We start from the raw sequence: 16,457 nt of genomic DNA on the forward strand, positions 1-16,457 counted from the left end.
CATTTTTCTAGCTGGACTAGATGAATAAAATGATTCACTTCAAACCAAGAAAAAAAATATTGCCGGAGTTAAAAAATATTTTGCAGCCCTGGAGGAATTTCATTTTCGAGATGGGACTGAGATACTAAAACATAGTTGGACCGAATGCATTAATCTGCAAGGAGACAACATTGAAGAAGAAGGTTTCAGCGATTTAATAACTTATTTTCATTTCCATTATGAGAACTTTTCAAACCTCCCTCGCATTGATTGGGTAGAAATTACTGACCACAAATATAGTTCTCGATGTCATGATGTGTCGATGATATGTCATTTAAATGCCATGTGTAACATCTTTAGGTGATAGACAACCAGCTGATTATGCACATAACACCAATTAGATGATGTTCCATTAGGGAGCCATGGATTTGATTTTCAAGAAAAAAGCTGAGAAATCTCCGCGGTTCATAAAGCTTTCGAAATTCGATTCAAATGTGAGGCCACGGAGGATCCTGAGGCAACTTCGACGATGTGTCCGTACTTTCTTGAAAAGCATCAACCCGGCCCAGGAGACTGCCAGCCAGGTCATAAATAATGCATTGGGCACCACCAGTATCACCCCCTCTCTCTTAAATCAAGTATTCTTTCTCTCCAACCATTCCCCACCATCCTCCCCATTTTTTGAGCTCTAAAAAAAACTTAGCATCCACCCAATGAACTTCAGTTGGCCAATAGAAATCAATGCCAGGGCCTTAATGACCGCCGCCGCCCGCAACAACATGCCCGGAACACAACCACCGTCAGCAGCAGACACCCCCAGCCACTTCCAAATCCGTCTCCTCGTCCACCCCAAGGCTCGGCTCCCGCAAGGGGAGTCTCCCCCGTTCACACAACCACAGTGCAACGACACCCACCCCATCCACTTCATCGAAACATAAACTGCTCTCTCGGCTACTTCGGCTGAGTGTACACGGGGCGCCGGAGGCAATTACTAGCTATCACTCAAGAATCTATATTGTTAAATAAACACTCAAATGATTTCTTAAGAACTTAAAGTATAAATATCTTCATCTGCATGCTACCCCACCAGCCGCTTAAATAGGCGGGTGGAATGAAATATTAGGACACCACCCGCTAACACGTAAAAGAACTTAGATAAAAATAAAGATGGAGGATCCCATAGCCAATTTTGGAAGCCTTTCGTGCCTAAGTTCGGCAAAACACTTATTAATCCATTTTCTTCACGAAAAACAACCGAATATGCCTATCCGATCGAAAAAGTATCTCTCTTCTTACTATACATATTGAGGTGTAAAATATACCACGGTTCTAAGATGATATTCTCCGAGACCCTCTAAAATTCACCTGCTCAATTTTGATCAAGCAATCTAAGTCTAACTCGTAGCCACCGTTCCTCTAGTGGCTGCTAATATATTCAGTAAATGCTGTGTAACGCTCTTTGCTCGATGCTTGACGAATTCAGCCGCTTTTCTTGGTATTTTATTAAAAATTCACGGACTAAACATGTCTAAACCCGATCCCATTCGGGAATATAACACGAAAAGTTAAATGATTGATCGTATTTAAACATTGAGAATTTAAATGTAATATTCTCTGACTTCGTAGCGTGAGTTAATGAGAATAGCGTCCGGGGAAAAAGGATCTTCAGTACACAGCAAAAATCAAATTACATGAGCTGAAAAAGGCAAAATATTTTTAAGCAAAAACTCCGGACAAAGGATTGCCAAGAAATTAAGAACCATTTAATAACGTGTATTAACTCTGAAGCCACATTCCAAAGCTATTAAGACACATGTCAATCAACACTAGCCTGCACATTTTTACACCATCACTTTATCACTTTACCAACTAAGAATCAGAGTGATGATCAACAGGAACTTCAAATGAAATATAGAGCAGGTTCGACGAAACATTTTCTGTTTTTAGCAATACATTTTTTATTTTTCTATCCGTATTCTAAGCGATCAAGGCGCAAGTTAACTTACACCAGCGTGTCGCACGCAGCATTATGCTAAAAAGGAACCCAACGCATTTAACCCAACGCATTTAACCCAAGAGATCTCCACCCCCTCCCCTTCCACAGCACGCCCTCTAGGAATTAACGGCGGACCCCTTGCCTTCGACAGCGAGACGCATTTGGGGAGGGATGAAAGGAGGGAGGCCGCCCCCGCGAAGTCAAATCAAATGTGAGGAATCGTACAAATCGCATTAAGGCCGCTTCCTTCAAAACATGCAGCCCCTCCTCGCCCGACCCTTTTTCTGAAGATTTCCCTCGCTTAACTTCCTTCCCTCTCCACCCCACCACACAATCCAACTTAACAACTTCCCAGTTACCCATTTCCCACCAGTCCCTGCTAGGGCGAGGAAAAACTGCAGACAACTCCAACCTCTCCACATTCCCGAGTTTTGCTCAGTTACATCGCACGATGCCACAAGATCTTCAATGGAAACTTTTCGATGGCTTCCCTCTCTTTCTCTTTCTCTCTCCACCTTCATTTGACAATGATCCTCTATTATTAATCCCGCTCTCCTTATTTTCCAGAAATAAAAGTCGACGCCACGGCGATTCATCTGCTACCAACACACTATGCGCTCACACCCACTCACTCAATGATTTCACCCTAAAGTTGGTTTGGATAGAAGAGGGTAGAATTCACCCCAGAACAAGCCACAAGCTAGTGAATTTCATGTAAGTATTCAGAGTAGGGTTCCTCCCCTGATCCACCTCGTTTTTCCAGAATTTTCTATACCAGAAGCATTCTCATATTTTAAAAAGAATTTTCATGATGTAAAGGAGACGGAGAATTTTCCTTATGAAACACGTAATGTTGAGCACTACTACTTGTAAGGAAATGATACAGTTTCTAATAAAATGAACACAACCGTACACCTAAGAGTAGTCAAACAGTAAGCTTAAAACCAATGCGTTTTATCCTGAAATCAATATCCAAGTGATAACATGCCAAAATTTTACTCAGGAAAACAACTTACATCAATGACCACCATTTCTTGGTTTTAATCTTGGAGGTTAAATATGTCCGAGCTAAAATCTCAAATTAAAACGAATTGTGACCACCAAATAGAATAGCATTCAATTACACACCGAAGGGGTCTCCTGATTGCGACAAGAACAAGGCTATTACAATTCCTGGAATTAGCAGCTCAATCGCAAAAGATGAATTTTTGCTAAATGTACCTGCCTCATATTCACTCGTAAAATTGGTAAAAGTATTGCCTATATCGCATGTTAAAATATAGGATTTTTTTATATGTTGCGTAAAAGTTATTTCCACTGGTAATATATTTATGTCGAGGAAGTAACCCAAGAGAAGCACCAAGTTCGAAGTAAAGCATATAAAGGGGCGAATATAAGGGGAGTCTACGGGGCTCGCATATCCCCCTCCCTCGGAATTCGGAAACATTTCGGCATTTAAGTAAAAAGTACTTCCTATCCTTCCATTTACACTATCCCAGTCCCTTAGTTGTTTTTTGAAAGTTCACAAACATATTTATTATTACATTTTATGGTAAGGCCTCATTAATAAACATTGAACGTAATATTACATTGATCTTGGATGTGATATAGACATAATCGATACACTCCAGTCATCTTCCATGCGTGGTCATTACATGGAACATTTTGTTTCAAATATTTCCTTTTCAAAACCACATTTACTCGACATCACTCCTCGATCCCTCCATCCAACCTCCTTTCCCTTTCTTCCCTTCCTTCCTCAATCCCGAACCGGCCCCCCTTTCTCCCTCCCTGCAGAGTGCTTTCGAATCCATGCGTTCGTCAAGCGATCCTTTCCGACACAAAACATTCACCTCCTCCCCATCTTTTTCTTTCCCCCCCCCCCTCGATATTTTCCAAGGCTTTGCAGCAGTCACGCAACAATCGCCCGCGAAAAAAGACAAACCGCCATACGCTGTAGTTTCCAGCCGATTTCCTTGCAGTGGAATGTAGGACGCGCCCATTCCCATAGCACACAGAGACACACACAAAGAATTGATCGAAATAATAAAAATGGTCCGCTGCTCTCTGAGCACGTTTCGCTTCGTTTCGTCCGATGGATGTTTTCGTGCATGCGATTCAAGCTTTGTTGAGACTTGCTTACTTACTCAGTTACTTAGCAGTAACACATGTTCGCGGTCAATCTGACAATCAAAAACTCAGATAGAGAGCTCGGCTCTACACGCCGACTAGGCTTGAAATACCCTGGTATAAAATTCGAATTCCCACCAGTATCTATCGTGCAAAGTTTATCGAGCGTGTGTGCAGTAAACTAGCGAGACTAAATTGCAATGGACCGATATGTATGACTAGACCATTGCTTGTGCATCGATAGTAGATCCTCTTTTGTTTGGCGCTTATAACGGAGTGGGAGACAAACGAGGCCTTAGCGTTAGAAACGATAAATGACGTCATAATGCAATAAATTTAATCGGTAAGATAGCTACCATATAAACTGGAAAAAGCTTACCCATGAGCTAAATAAAGGAATCATCTCTATATTGTTTCCTAAACTACGAGTATCATGTTGGGATTTAAAGTTTATATATGTAATTAGTGTCCTCCTGTGCCTCTACGTAAAATAGTAAATGTTTCCAAAATATTACTCAGTAAACATAAAATTAAGCCCAAACGTTAGACGAATATGAACAAACATAAATTCAAATATTTTGAGAAATGAAGAGACAAAAACTAATGATGATTTCACATAGCCCTCTCTTAAACTTCTTCATGGAAGGTTTACGGCGACATTCACTTCGTCACGTGCGACAGAATATCGATCGGAAAAGAAGTTCTATCACCCATCACATGCCAGGAATATATTTTTATTTGTACCAAAAATGAGAGTTTGAATTTAAAAAAATTAAACAATCAAACCTGTTTTGTTTTGCAAAAAAATTAAACATCAATCCTGAACTTTCCGACATACAGTATTATAATCAAGTAAATTTCATGCTAAGCGCAGCTTCAAGCAGGCTTAAGTTTCACATCAAAATATCTTCACTAATACAAGTTTTCATAGCTATAAAATCAGTTTGACGGCTTTCGATGCCGTATAATTTTTGGCAAGACGCAAATCCAAGAGTGACTTTGCAAAAATCGTAGACCATCTATGGATGACTGAATATCTGATATCTACCACAAAATATCTTGCTTGACACATAATCTTGTAGACTATTCTCCTCGCAATACCAAGAGGTTAAGTAATGCTAGGCTGCAAATCAATTAAATAGAATTTTGAAAGCTTCAAAAACTAGTTATAGGGAGGAATTGTGGTTCGATCTGCCTTCAATTATCACACATTATTTGTTTAAAATTCCCACAATCTTCTTGAATTTTCTGTCTACCACACCGTAGAGAACAGCGCGATAACGAATTGTAGTCTTGTGATCATTTACCACTGACCGCAAACTTATTTCAGGAAACAAAACGTATGTTACATATTAAAAAGGCTTGCTGACTTTTCAACCGCATTGAAATGCAAACGTGCAACATGTAGAGCTTCAAATTTCTCTCACAGCCAATATATAAAATATTTTGGATGGAAGGCTTTACAAGAAAAGAAAACAATTTGCAAAAATATAGTACGACCCAGTAAAAAAATTCCCCTCTCAGAAAATTCAATTCCCGTTTTTGAAACCTATCTCCATGGTTTCCATTCTTAAGTAAAACAAAGGCAGTAAAAATGTAGGGATCCAGACGTAAAGCTTTGAATTTACCTTACAACTGATCATCATTCCACAACACCCGAGGAAACCTCGCAGTTAGAGCTGCAACTTACCTGTAAAAAAAGAAGGAATCAACATTAAGATTTGATAGTAAAAAAGGAGCAAATAGCAGAGGGCAAAGCAAAGTACAATACACGCATAAAAATGTTTATAAACACAATAATAGAAGTAGAAACTGTCAGAGGAAAATTTATGCTAATCTGAATTGGCTTTATTCACTGAACATGAGCGATCAACTTTTATGGAAGAGCCGTGAAACAGAGTTTATAAAAATATTTGTGAGGAAATTCTAAGAGAATGAATGGATTGCGGAAAATTTCTATGCTGAAAAATTATGACGCTAAATGATTAGTCTACTTTTGATACAAAATATCTTGCTTGACACATAATCTTGTAGACTATTCTCCTCGCAATACCAAGAGGTTAAGTAATGATAGGTTGCAAATCAATAATATAGAATTTTGAAAGCTTCAAAAACTAGTTATAGGGAGGAATTGTGGTTCGATCTGCCTTCAATGATCACGCATTATTTGTTTAAAATTTCCACAATCTTCTTGAATTTTCAGGGTCTATAGGGTACATACACTCTTACATAAAGTTATCTACTTTTGAAATCTTGAAAGTTCTCTTCAGTAATGTCCCTAGTACAAAATTTGATTAAGATACAATCAAATTTTGACTAAGATCAAAGAGTAGGTATAATAATATACTTACTCTACGCCAGGATATACGGTATAATCACTAAAATTTTCAATAAGATAGCGGAATATTTAAACGATCAATACGCCACGATAATGCAAACACGACCAGTTGAAGGGGAGGTCTTCTAAATAAAATCCGGCTTTCTGATTAACACCACTCGAGGAAGTGGACCGGTTCTCGCTGTCAAAGGATATTTCATTTCTGCGGACGAATGTTCGCGCACGTACTTAAGACACGAATGCACTCGCAGCTAATCTGGCGCCTATGAGCGCTCTGACAGCGCACTCTTTGGCCGGACTCCAATATCTCTCCCGCAAGAAATGAGAAGACGGTGAACGTACGTGATCAGCAATTTAAAGCAAGGCGGCTCAAGGAGCGCCCAACTAACTTCACGGTCACCTACCCAAAGGGAGCCACTGCCCCACATTCACCCGACAAATGAAAACTTTTCCAAAACCCTCTTGTTTGACGGTTAATTATTTCCTCGATGAAATATGCAGGGGATCTCCCCATGCCAGGAGAGTTTCTCCCACGCCCTCCGAAGTGCCATATTAAAACAGCGAGCATTTTGGAGAATATTTGACGATGCATTCAGTTTCGGCGGCCTCGGAACCGGCCGACTTATTTCCTCGCCTCTTCGCCAGAACGAGGGTTCGAGCCCCAACAGGGAAAGATTTTTATCCTTAGAGTATGGGCATTCATTGGCAAGGCTCTAATATTCTGTTTTCGGGTGCATGTAGACAATTGAAATTAAGGGAAAAAGTTTCAATTACGTCGATATAGAGATAAGAAAAGAAAATTTAGCACACAAACAATGGCTTTTCGAAATATAACAAACAGAACATTATCAACCGGAGAATGTTCTTTAACGACGTCAAAGCAATAGTTTCATCCTCTATAATTTTACCCGCGAGGGATAGGTGCTTATAAAAAGATGCAATTGAATATATTTTCAAATCGTTAGATACTTGCTATTTAGCCGGTCTGATAATGACGCAATAGATAACATTAATAATAGATTACAATCAACTCATTAAGCGAAAGTTATAAATATATTTTCTTTTTTCTCTTGCCTTGACCTCTTTTAATTGATGATCACAAATTCATGTAGTATAGGTAATATATAATTAAATCATAAAAACAATAAATAGATGTTTTTTGACCATTCACAAAAGTTATGAAGAAATCAGTAAAAAATAAAGAGCAAAACTTGTGCTCATCTCAATGCTATTAAGAGATAAGACACAAAAATCCGTGAATGAACGATCTTGCGGGTAAATCAGGGTCACCGGCACAAAAAAAGGGAACTAGATGACGACGCCTATGATCTTCCCGTGGAGTAAATGATATTTTCAAGTCGATTGGAATACTCGACGAAGCCAAAGTCTCCAGCCGCCCCTGCAAAGGACTATGTACAGCCAAGCGCGTTATTGGATTAGGAGGGAGTTTTTCCATTCACCCCTTCAGTTCAAGAGCGAATGTAATGGAGGAGAAAGCGACCTTAACGAAGCTCGTTTCGAAACACAGTAAAGCCTTTAGCGGCGCCAAGTCAGATAGGGCGGCAAACCGTTTGCAAATTTCTATCTCGTTACACTTTCTAAGCATCCCATCCCTTCTAAAAACATATCCATTCCACACCAACCAACTTGGAACCCAAACTTCTTTAACACGCGCTAAAGAATATGTCACTGTAGCAACATGTCCATCAACTCAAATGTGCCACATTTTAGGCAATCACATTGTTACTATTGACAAGTTGGTAGCTATGTGTTGGTAATCCGCTATGAAAAAGTTTCGTAAAATTTAAGTGAAAGCAATCCGTTTCATTTAATTACATAAAAATAATTTTGATACAATAAAAATACTTTCCATTAACAGTAGTTTCATTACAATTCAAAAGGAAAAGAATAATAATCTGCATTTATCGTTCCCTTTCATAGTTAATCGGAAGAGTTAAAAGTACTTAGAGAGGACGAATCGTTTTCACCTATTTTTTTCCATACAATCATTGGTACGCTCCGCCATTGTGAGAATTCCTTTTTTGCCGCTGCTAGGTTTCCTTTCCATCCTCATCGGCCAATTAGTGAAGAGTAAAAAAAGGAGGATAACATGTTAGTGCATTGCATGACGTGCAATTTTTAATACACGCCCTTTTTATTTATTAAAAACTGAATTCCATAATATCGGGTGTTCACAACCAAATTTCTACGAAAATATAGCAAATACTGGAAAATTTCTTGAAACACTCCCTCATACAAATAGAGATTTTTAATTCAAACATTAATTTAATGTCATTTAACAAAAGAATGCATGTTAAAATATTATTGATAAAAAAGATAAGACTCTCAGCTCAACCTCTTCTTTTTCAATGAAACATAACTTAGGAAGCAGTTGCAGAAAAATATTTAGCCAAACAAAAACGGAGCGAAATATCGAAGATATCGTATGATGTTAGAAAAATTTCATTTTTTTACCTTTTCATCTTCACACTACCACGACTCAATACGTATATTGCGGGAGGTGCTAGCAGACGAGCGATTATCCAGTTAAAGTACCAGAAAATCAAGTTGTTCGTAGTTAAGGTGATTAGACGGACTCCTTACTTATGCTTAAGTGTTTCTTTAATTTTTCCAAGGGAAAACGAATTCCAATAATATACCTCAGGGAAAGTGTTCCCATCTTTTATGGTAACTTCCGAAACTGATACTATGAAGTGCGCTGCTAATGTGACGTTCTCCGAGTCAGAGTGAAATATACCTATCACTTGTGAGAGGCGTTAGCTATCAAAGACTGCCAAATTGCCTCGGAGTCTACAGTAGCTAACCATCTACTCAGTACTGAGTTTGCTTTTTGCTCGCTGGTAGGATTTTTTTTAGGAATCGCACCACTTCATATTGAATTTAGCCCATGGATTCGATTTTAAATTAGCCTCTAAATTGAGGCTCATTAAAGCTGTATTATCAAAAAAATGTTTACGAACATTGGCAATCGCGGGCTGGTTTAAATCGTACAGTCTCGGCAGGTTAACCTTAGCAGAAATAGCGGGAGGGGGAGAAACATGTCAGATCCTCGCCAACTCCTCTGCCGCTTCCCCGACACCTCGCTCCATTCCGCCCCCCCAAAACCACCCCTCACTTCCACCGACAGCTCCCTCTCCCACGGCGACCTCTCCGCTGCTGCCTGCCTCGTCAACATCGCAGCCCCCCCTCCACCCTCCATCCCTCTCAAATTCCATCCCTCACTTCGTTACACCTCCTCATCCGGCTCGTTAAGCTCGCCCCCCTCCTCCCCCCCCACTCACTCCCGCTTCCCTCTCCACCTCGACACTGCTCCGCCCCATTCCCACCAACACCCATCCCCCTCACCTCACCCATTCTTATCCTTTCCACCTATCCCCTCACAATGTTCTCCCTTCTGCCAATTCTCTCGAGTCATTTTTTATTTTCCGCATTCTTTGGAAATATATTTCAACAAACCCAACGGACCTTTATGCTGGTAAATTAGAAAATTAGATTCCGTTCTGCGTCGTCGAGGATTATTGCTTTTGATCCCGACTCGAATTAAGAAAATCGATATTTCTATTTGAGTATTGCTACTCATCCAAGTGACTGACAGAAGGAGGAAAGCGGCAGAGAAATATATATCAGATAACGGAGGTAGCGCCTTTTGGGGCATTCCAATGATGTGCCACAAGGAAAAACATTTTAACGAAGAGTTTCTGTGAAATGGAAAGAGATAACGGGAGGCAGAGTGGTCAGCGGAGGTACACATAAATCTTCAGGATAGTACGACGATTACACTCCAAGAAGAAGTTTTAGATCTGCTAATAGCAATGAGTTTTAACTGGTATATCTGGCCAGATAATAACCCCGATAAAAGAAAGCTAGTTCGCGAAACTGAATACCAGAGTAGGTCTTATGCATTCAAATATATGTGTTTTTTTAAGTCTTAAACTCCAATAAAATTTGGAGCTTTCTTGAAATAGAATAAAATGTGAATTTCACCAATATTACGCCGGAGACTTGACGTATCCATTGCCATTTTACTTGAAATCGCCCCATCGTTATCAATGACAATAATAATATAGGTGACTTCGTTGCCCGTATAATTGCCACCAACTCAAGGATTTTAAGAAAAAAAGCAAGACACTAGTTGAGCTTTTGTTCTATTAATATATAAATCCCCATTCCACTCAGATGGTTGGATTAACAGTTACCCACGATGTGGCCTCAGATGAGATTGATTATAAATGGTAAAGAAAACAGCGAATGCAGCGGAATGCCATTTTCTTAGGATGAAACGTTTTTATTTCGGAACGATGGTCCGATTACGAGACTGAAGTGAAATCTAAGGGTTAACCGAAAAAAGGTCCGAAATGTACCTCGTAAATAAGTACATGTTATTCCTCTATCCTCCCCTCTGTCTCTTGATTTCACATACCCATCCCTTATAAGTGTCTGCGTCAACAAGGGCAACCCGTCTCCAAATTTTTCCTCCAGGAATAGCTGCTTCCCGAAGTCATCCGCTCCCCCAGCCCGATTCCTTCTTTCTCAGCTTCCCCATGTTTCTGTCAGACCTGCGTCTTAGTTCATTAACTAGGTTCACCTTCCCGCCCGGCGCGTGAGGAAGACTTTGGCGGGGGAAGTCGGGGAAAGGCGGTGCTCGTGGAAAGAGATGCTTTATAAGAATGATATCGGAGTGGAACAAAGAGAAAAAGCAGCCAGGTTGACGGGCTCATTATTCGGTGTCCCCCTGAGGTATTTGTGGGGGCGTACTGTGGTCCAGGGAGTGGTGAGATGATCGCAGCATCCCAGGTTTTAATTCCAGATCAAGCCTTCGGACACTCCTAAAGATAATTCCTCTAAGTGTTAGGTACTATTACAGGTTCAAGGTCCCCCTCTCCGGGAATGAATCACATGCAAGTACCGTCGGGATGTACTCTACTCAGCTATCAAAACCAACCTTCGGGTCGAATAACTGGGTTAGCTGGGGTTGTCTAGCGATAAGCTAGCAAATAACAACACTTCAACGGAACCACGAAGAGATTCGCACGCTAAAAATAGTACCGTAAGCAAAGAAACATGATTGGTAAATAGTAATTTTGTTAAACTAAGAAAGTTTTCTCCACTCCCAGCATTCTTACAATATTGGGAAGAGAATTGATTTATCATGAATCCTTTGAGTTCGTCGGACAAATGTTTTCGAACCCCCGAACAAAACTTTATTGTCGCATCAAAATAAATGCATGGAATAATATGATAATAACATTTGCGTTCATATGGCAGGTATATTGGAGACTCACATTTTTAAATACTAAAAATAAAAACGCAAAGACTTCACTCAATAAAAATATATGATCTAAGTAGAAGCTAGTAAATAAAAAATGAAAGCAATGAAAATCATATTCTGCAAAAGCTATGGATTAAAGTTTACGTAACGGTTTAATAGTATAAAGATAATGTACCTATTTTTTTTGCTAACAATATTAAAAATAATAATAATAATAATGAAAATAATGCTTTGAGTCAGAAATTTCAATGGCAAATTACTGTTTAGGAAATATTTCCAAGAATAATAATTCATAGAGAAAAAAATGAAAGTTTAATGGTCCCGTAGATATTTCCCTAAATGGACCCTAAAGTCCTTTCAACTAAGTATAGTGTTCACTCAACTGCATAATTAAAATCACGTACAATAACTCTTTTGTCAGATTATATATTCGACAGGCTTTTTCTCTGCCACCAATAATGCTACCCTTAGCACTCAATTCACCCAACTAAGGAAGCTAAATTGGCCTGATTATTACCCACCACACAGTGACATAGTTTAGAGGTTATGGGTATAAAATTCTACCCATGATAAAATGGGTTTTCTGTCAAAATATGTAGAAAATTAAAAGCTATCCTGGATTCATTTGGAGCTCATACAAAACCACCAATAAAATAATTTCATAACCATTTGTAACAATTTTTTTTAATCGATTACTTTTTACGGATATTATTTTTTTTGAAAATCGATGTTTTAGCTCCATTCTACCATGACTCGTAGGATTTCCGCTAAAACGATTGTAGCATTTTTTCCTTCATAATCAGGTATAGTAATAAATATTAATTGTTATCGCGACAATTAAGTAGCAATTGCTGAGTGAGTTTGTAACTAAACACAAATGCCCTCCGTTTTGCTTCGAATTCTGGACGATCATTTGAAGGACTATTCCTCTCCTAATTATTGCTTTATCTACAAATTTTTAGATGCGTAAACATAAATGGAGAGAAGAACGACAGCCAGGTTTGGCGACTTTATAAAATAGCATTTTTTTGCAAATGATATTTTTGTTACCTAGTAGCATCAAAATACGTCCCCTTTCAATACCATAATTCTCATTAAAAGACGTTTCCCATTAATACAAGAACAGCTTACAATTCGTACACAGCGCTTAGCTTGAATTTCTAAAGTCTGAGCGATTTAAAAAAAATAATAATTATATGATGAAATAAATACAAAAGGTTCATTTAAATCTCTTGCGGAGGCGCGGAAAGGACGTAAACTTGAAAAAGTCGCTCCAAGAGGCTCCACAAAGATTCAAAGCGGTCACAAACGGCGTCTTCGCTCACACTCAAATGCCAGACCGCTCACTTAAGGCCGTTCTGCGTTATTTTCACGGATGGCTGTATCCAAGGAAGGCTGTGAGGCTGGGGTCCCTGCATAATTGTGTCTTCAAGGGGATGGCCTTTTAATTCCGCGGCAAGGCCTTGTTAAATGAAAGGCGTGTCTGAAATGGCTTTTAATTACTCGGCTTGCCAACAGTTTCTTTGTTTTGAGAGAGAAATTTGTTCAAATAATGGTTTCCCAGGGAGAGACTAATTATTTGATGACAGTGAGTGGTTACTGTAGACTGCCGTTAACGAAGACTGTTCACCAACTTCATTTTCCACGGTGACAAAAGTTCCCTCTAAAATTTACGGCGTTTATTCGGCCTACGCTAAAATAAGAATTCATTACTAATACGTGGTGCCCTATTTAACCGATTCAGAAATACAAATCAAGGTGTATTAAACGGCGTGCATCAAAATAATGTAATGATTCCTCATGCATCTCCCTGGTTAAGGTGGGTATCTCAAGTTTTTTATTAAACTTTCCTTAAATGCCAGAATTTTAAATCGCGGGTTCGATGTCCATCTGGTCAAGTTTCACATGCAGAGTATGGCTGGGTGTGGTCGTCATTTGTTTGACTGTCTCAAAGCCCAAACAAAGGCTATACGTGGCTGCTTTCGAAAAACTGAATAAAAATAAATTAATAAATATAGCTACCATTACAAATCACTCCACTACTTTTGTGTTTCAGGGAAATGATTTTCCTAAAAACGAAGCAAAATTAGACCAAGAGAGAACTGAAATATGAGATAAAAGATATGATAATTAAAATTTTAACCGCCAAAATTATCGAGACAAAAAATAATGATATTTTAAGGGCGGGTTCCAAAGAAAGTGAACAAATCTAATGTATGTATTTGTATTCCATTTGAATTTTACCTCTCAAATAAGTCCAATGAAATTATAGACACTAGAATCATGAAGTTATTTCATACGCCATCGTCAAATCGAAGCACTAGTGAATTATTGGGAATTAATTTTAAGAGATATGCTAATGCAGCGTTTCCACCTTTTCTAACACTAAAACTATCGTATGAAGACATATACTATATTATTTTTATTATTCCAGACTTTTAAACGAATGCCAAGTGAGAAAGGGTTCCTTGTTGAAAGCAGAATAAACGTCGAGGTGAGAGCGGTGTAAGATACGGTGTCAGAGGTGAGATTGAATAAATGCCCGTGTCCTTTTTCAGTTGCGAATGAAAATGCTCCCATTTTTCCCTTCGGAATCGCTTTTATCTCTCTGTACGGCCGCGCAGGATAAAGAAGGTCTGTAACGTTCGGTGGGAATGGAAGAGACAGCAGTGGGAGAGACATTCACTTAAACGATATGAGACGCGATATTGCTTTCATGCTTAACGATATTAATCTCCATGTTCTCGAGGACATCATGGTAAAATGACACCCGAGGAGTATGCAGCTTGGTTTTGGAAGAGCAAGATAAGGTATGCGGCAATAGCACTAAAAATAAGGACTACGAATTCTGGTGCAATGCACACACAAGAGAGGATTTAGAGCAGTTCAGCACTTTTCCCGGCTAAGATATTCTTTTCAACTGAAATTTCGTTCACTCTTTTAGTTATAATTTACACAATAAACAATGGTGTAGCAATTCAGTTCTTGATTCGAAATGGGTGTAGGATTATTTGATAAGTCATTATTCCTCATTCAAATAAAGATCTTCACGACAAAAAGAAATCCATAGAGAACGCTACAGCTTATGTATGAAATCCTTTGAAATCAATTCTCATCGTCAAGAGAAGGAATTCAGAATTCACTAAAGTTTATTAATGCAGTTGAAGGAGAGCTCAACATAAAAATATATCCTCAAAATTCTATCCTATTGAATGTGGACAAGGTCGAGAACAAAACCTGTAAATAGGAAAAATTGAAATAGAGGTAAGCACGATCACAATCTGAAGTATTTAAGTGTTAAGTATTCCTTTTGTTCACTCTTATAATTTTGAAGTCTATCATTTAATTTAAAAAGGTATGTGTTTATAACAGTTCATACTTGGTTTTATCGCATAAGATGGAAAATACCACTTTGCATACGCGTTTGAGCACTTTGACCCAACTTTTTATGCAATGCAACCTCAGATTTGATATTACTAATCTGGTTGCAAAGACATTTAAGGTTATAATGCAATATTAATCAATAACACATGGGGAAGCCAACCAATCCATTTTGCACGGCGACGTACTCTCTGATGCATAGCGATAGAAAGCCGCCGAAAATTTGTTACCAGTAGAAAAAGGTAATGCTTATTATTTAAAAGCACGCTTGGATACAAAAAAGTCGTCCTCTGAACTTTCTCTCAGCACAAACACATCCTTAGAGTACAAAGAAAGTCAATGCTGACAAAGGTTCTCATAGCATCCATTCGCATTCGTGACGTGGAAGTACAGAAGAACCAGGAAATTCTGATTACTTCCCGAGGATGAGCTGTAGATCGCGAGCAAGGCTCGAAGGAGAGCATTCTTATCGGAAGAAAAAGAAAATTTTAAAGGGAAGGTTCGTCTTCACAACGTTCGTTTTTCCCTCTCCACCTTTTTCCGTTAATTAGCAAGCAGCTGCAGTTCAATGTCTCACTCGGAGGACGAGCACGATTCTTAAAGTCTTACCCCGTTCTTTAACCATCGCAGCAAAAGAGATTTGAAGATAAGACTTAAAGCATACAAGCACCGTCCGCGAGGCGGAGAGCTGTGAGGAAGATGCGACGGCGGGAATCCTGAGAGGATTGTTTGAGTAACTGAAAAAATGGGGTGCTTTCGAATAGCGAACAAACGTTATGGTAAGATTTTCTCCGGTTTTCGTCCGGGTGGCAGTAGCCATTTTCCCCAACTTTTCGAGGTACGAAGTTCCTCGTTCCCTGATGACGCTCCAAAATGACCACTCTCTGATAACGAGGAATGAGTCGGACCTCGAAATGTTGGAGAAAATGGACACTTTCCCCCGGATGAAAACCAGAGAAAAACATGTTCTATTTTTTTATAAACTCCTTCCCGAACGTCAGCCAATGTATTCAGCGCTGCCAATACCCATACTGTGTGAAATTTACATCCACATTCGTGCATAACCCATTGAGCCAACTCTTTCATTGACGAAGATTTTATTAGAATACTGGCCTCACACCCTGGGACCGTGGACCTGGCTTCAAATCCCGGCGATGGTAGAGATATTGAAGAGACTGCCCGCTCCCTCCGAAGGATGGAACTATGATCATCTGGAGCCTTTCTTCAAGAACAAGCTTGTTCTGACGCCGGGTTTATCTCCACGATTCCTTCCCTTCCCTGATATACGGCGCAAATTGTGTCGGCTCATCCAAATTTCGCATGCGCTATTTTCAAGGAAAACA

The sequence above is a fragment of the Ischnura elegans genome, chromosome 9 (assembly GCF_921293095.1).
Source record: "Ischnura elegans chromosome 9, ioIscEleg1.1, whole genome shotgun sequence".
NCBI lineage: Eukaryota > Metazoa > Arthropoda > Insecta > Odonata > Coenagrionidae > Ischnura > Ischnura elegans.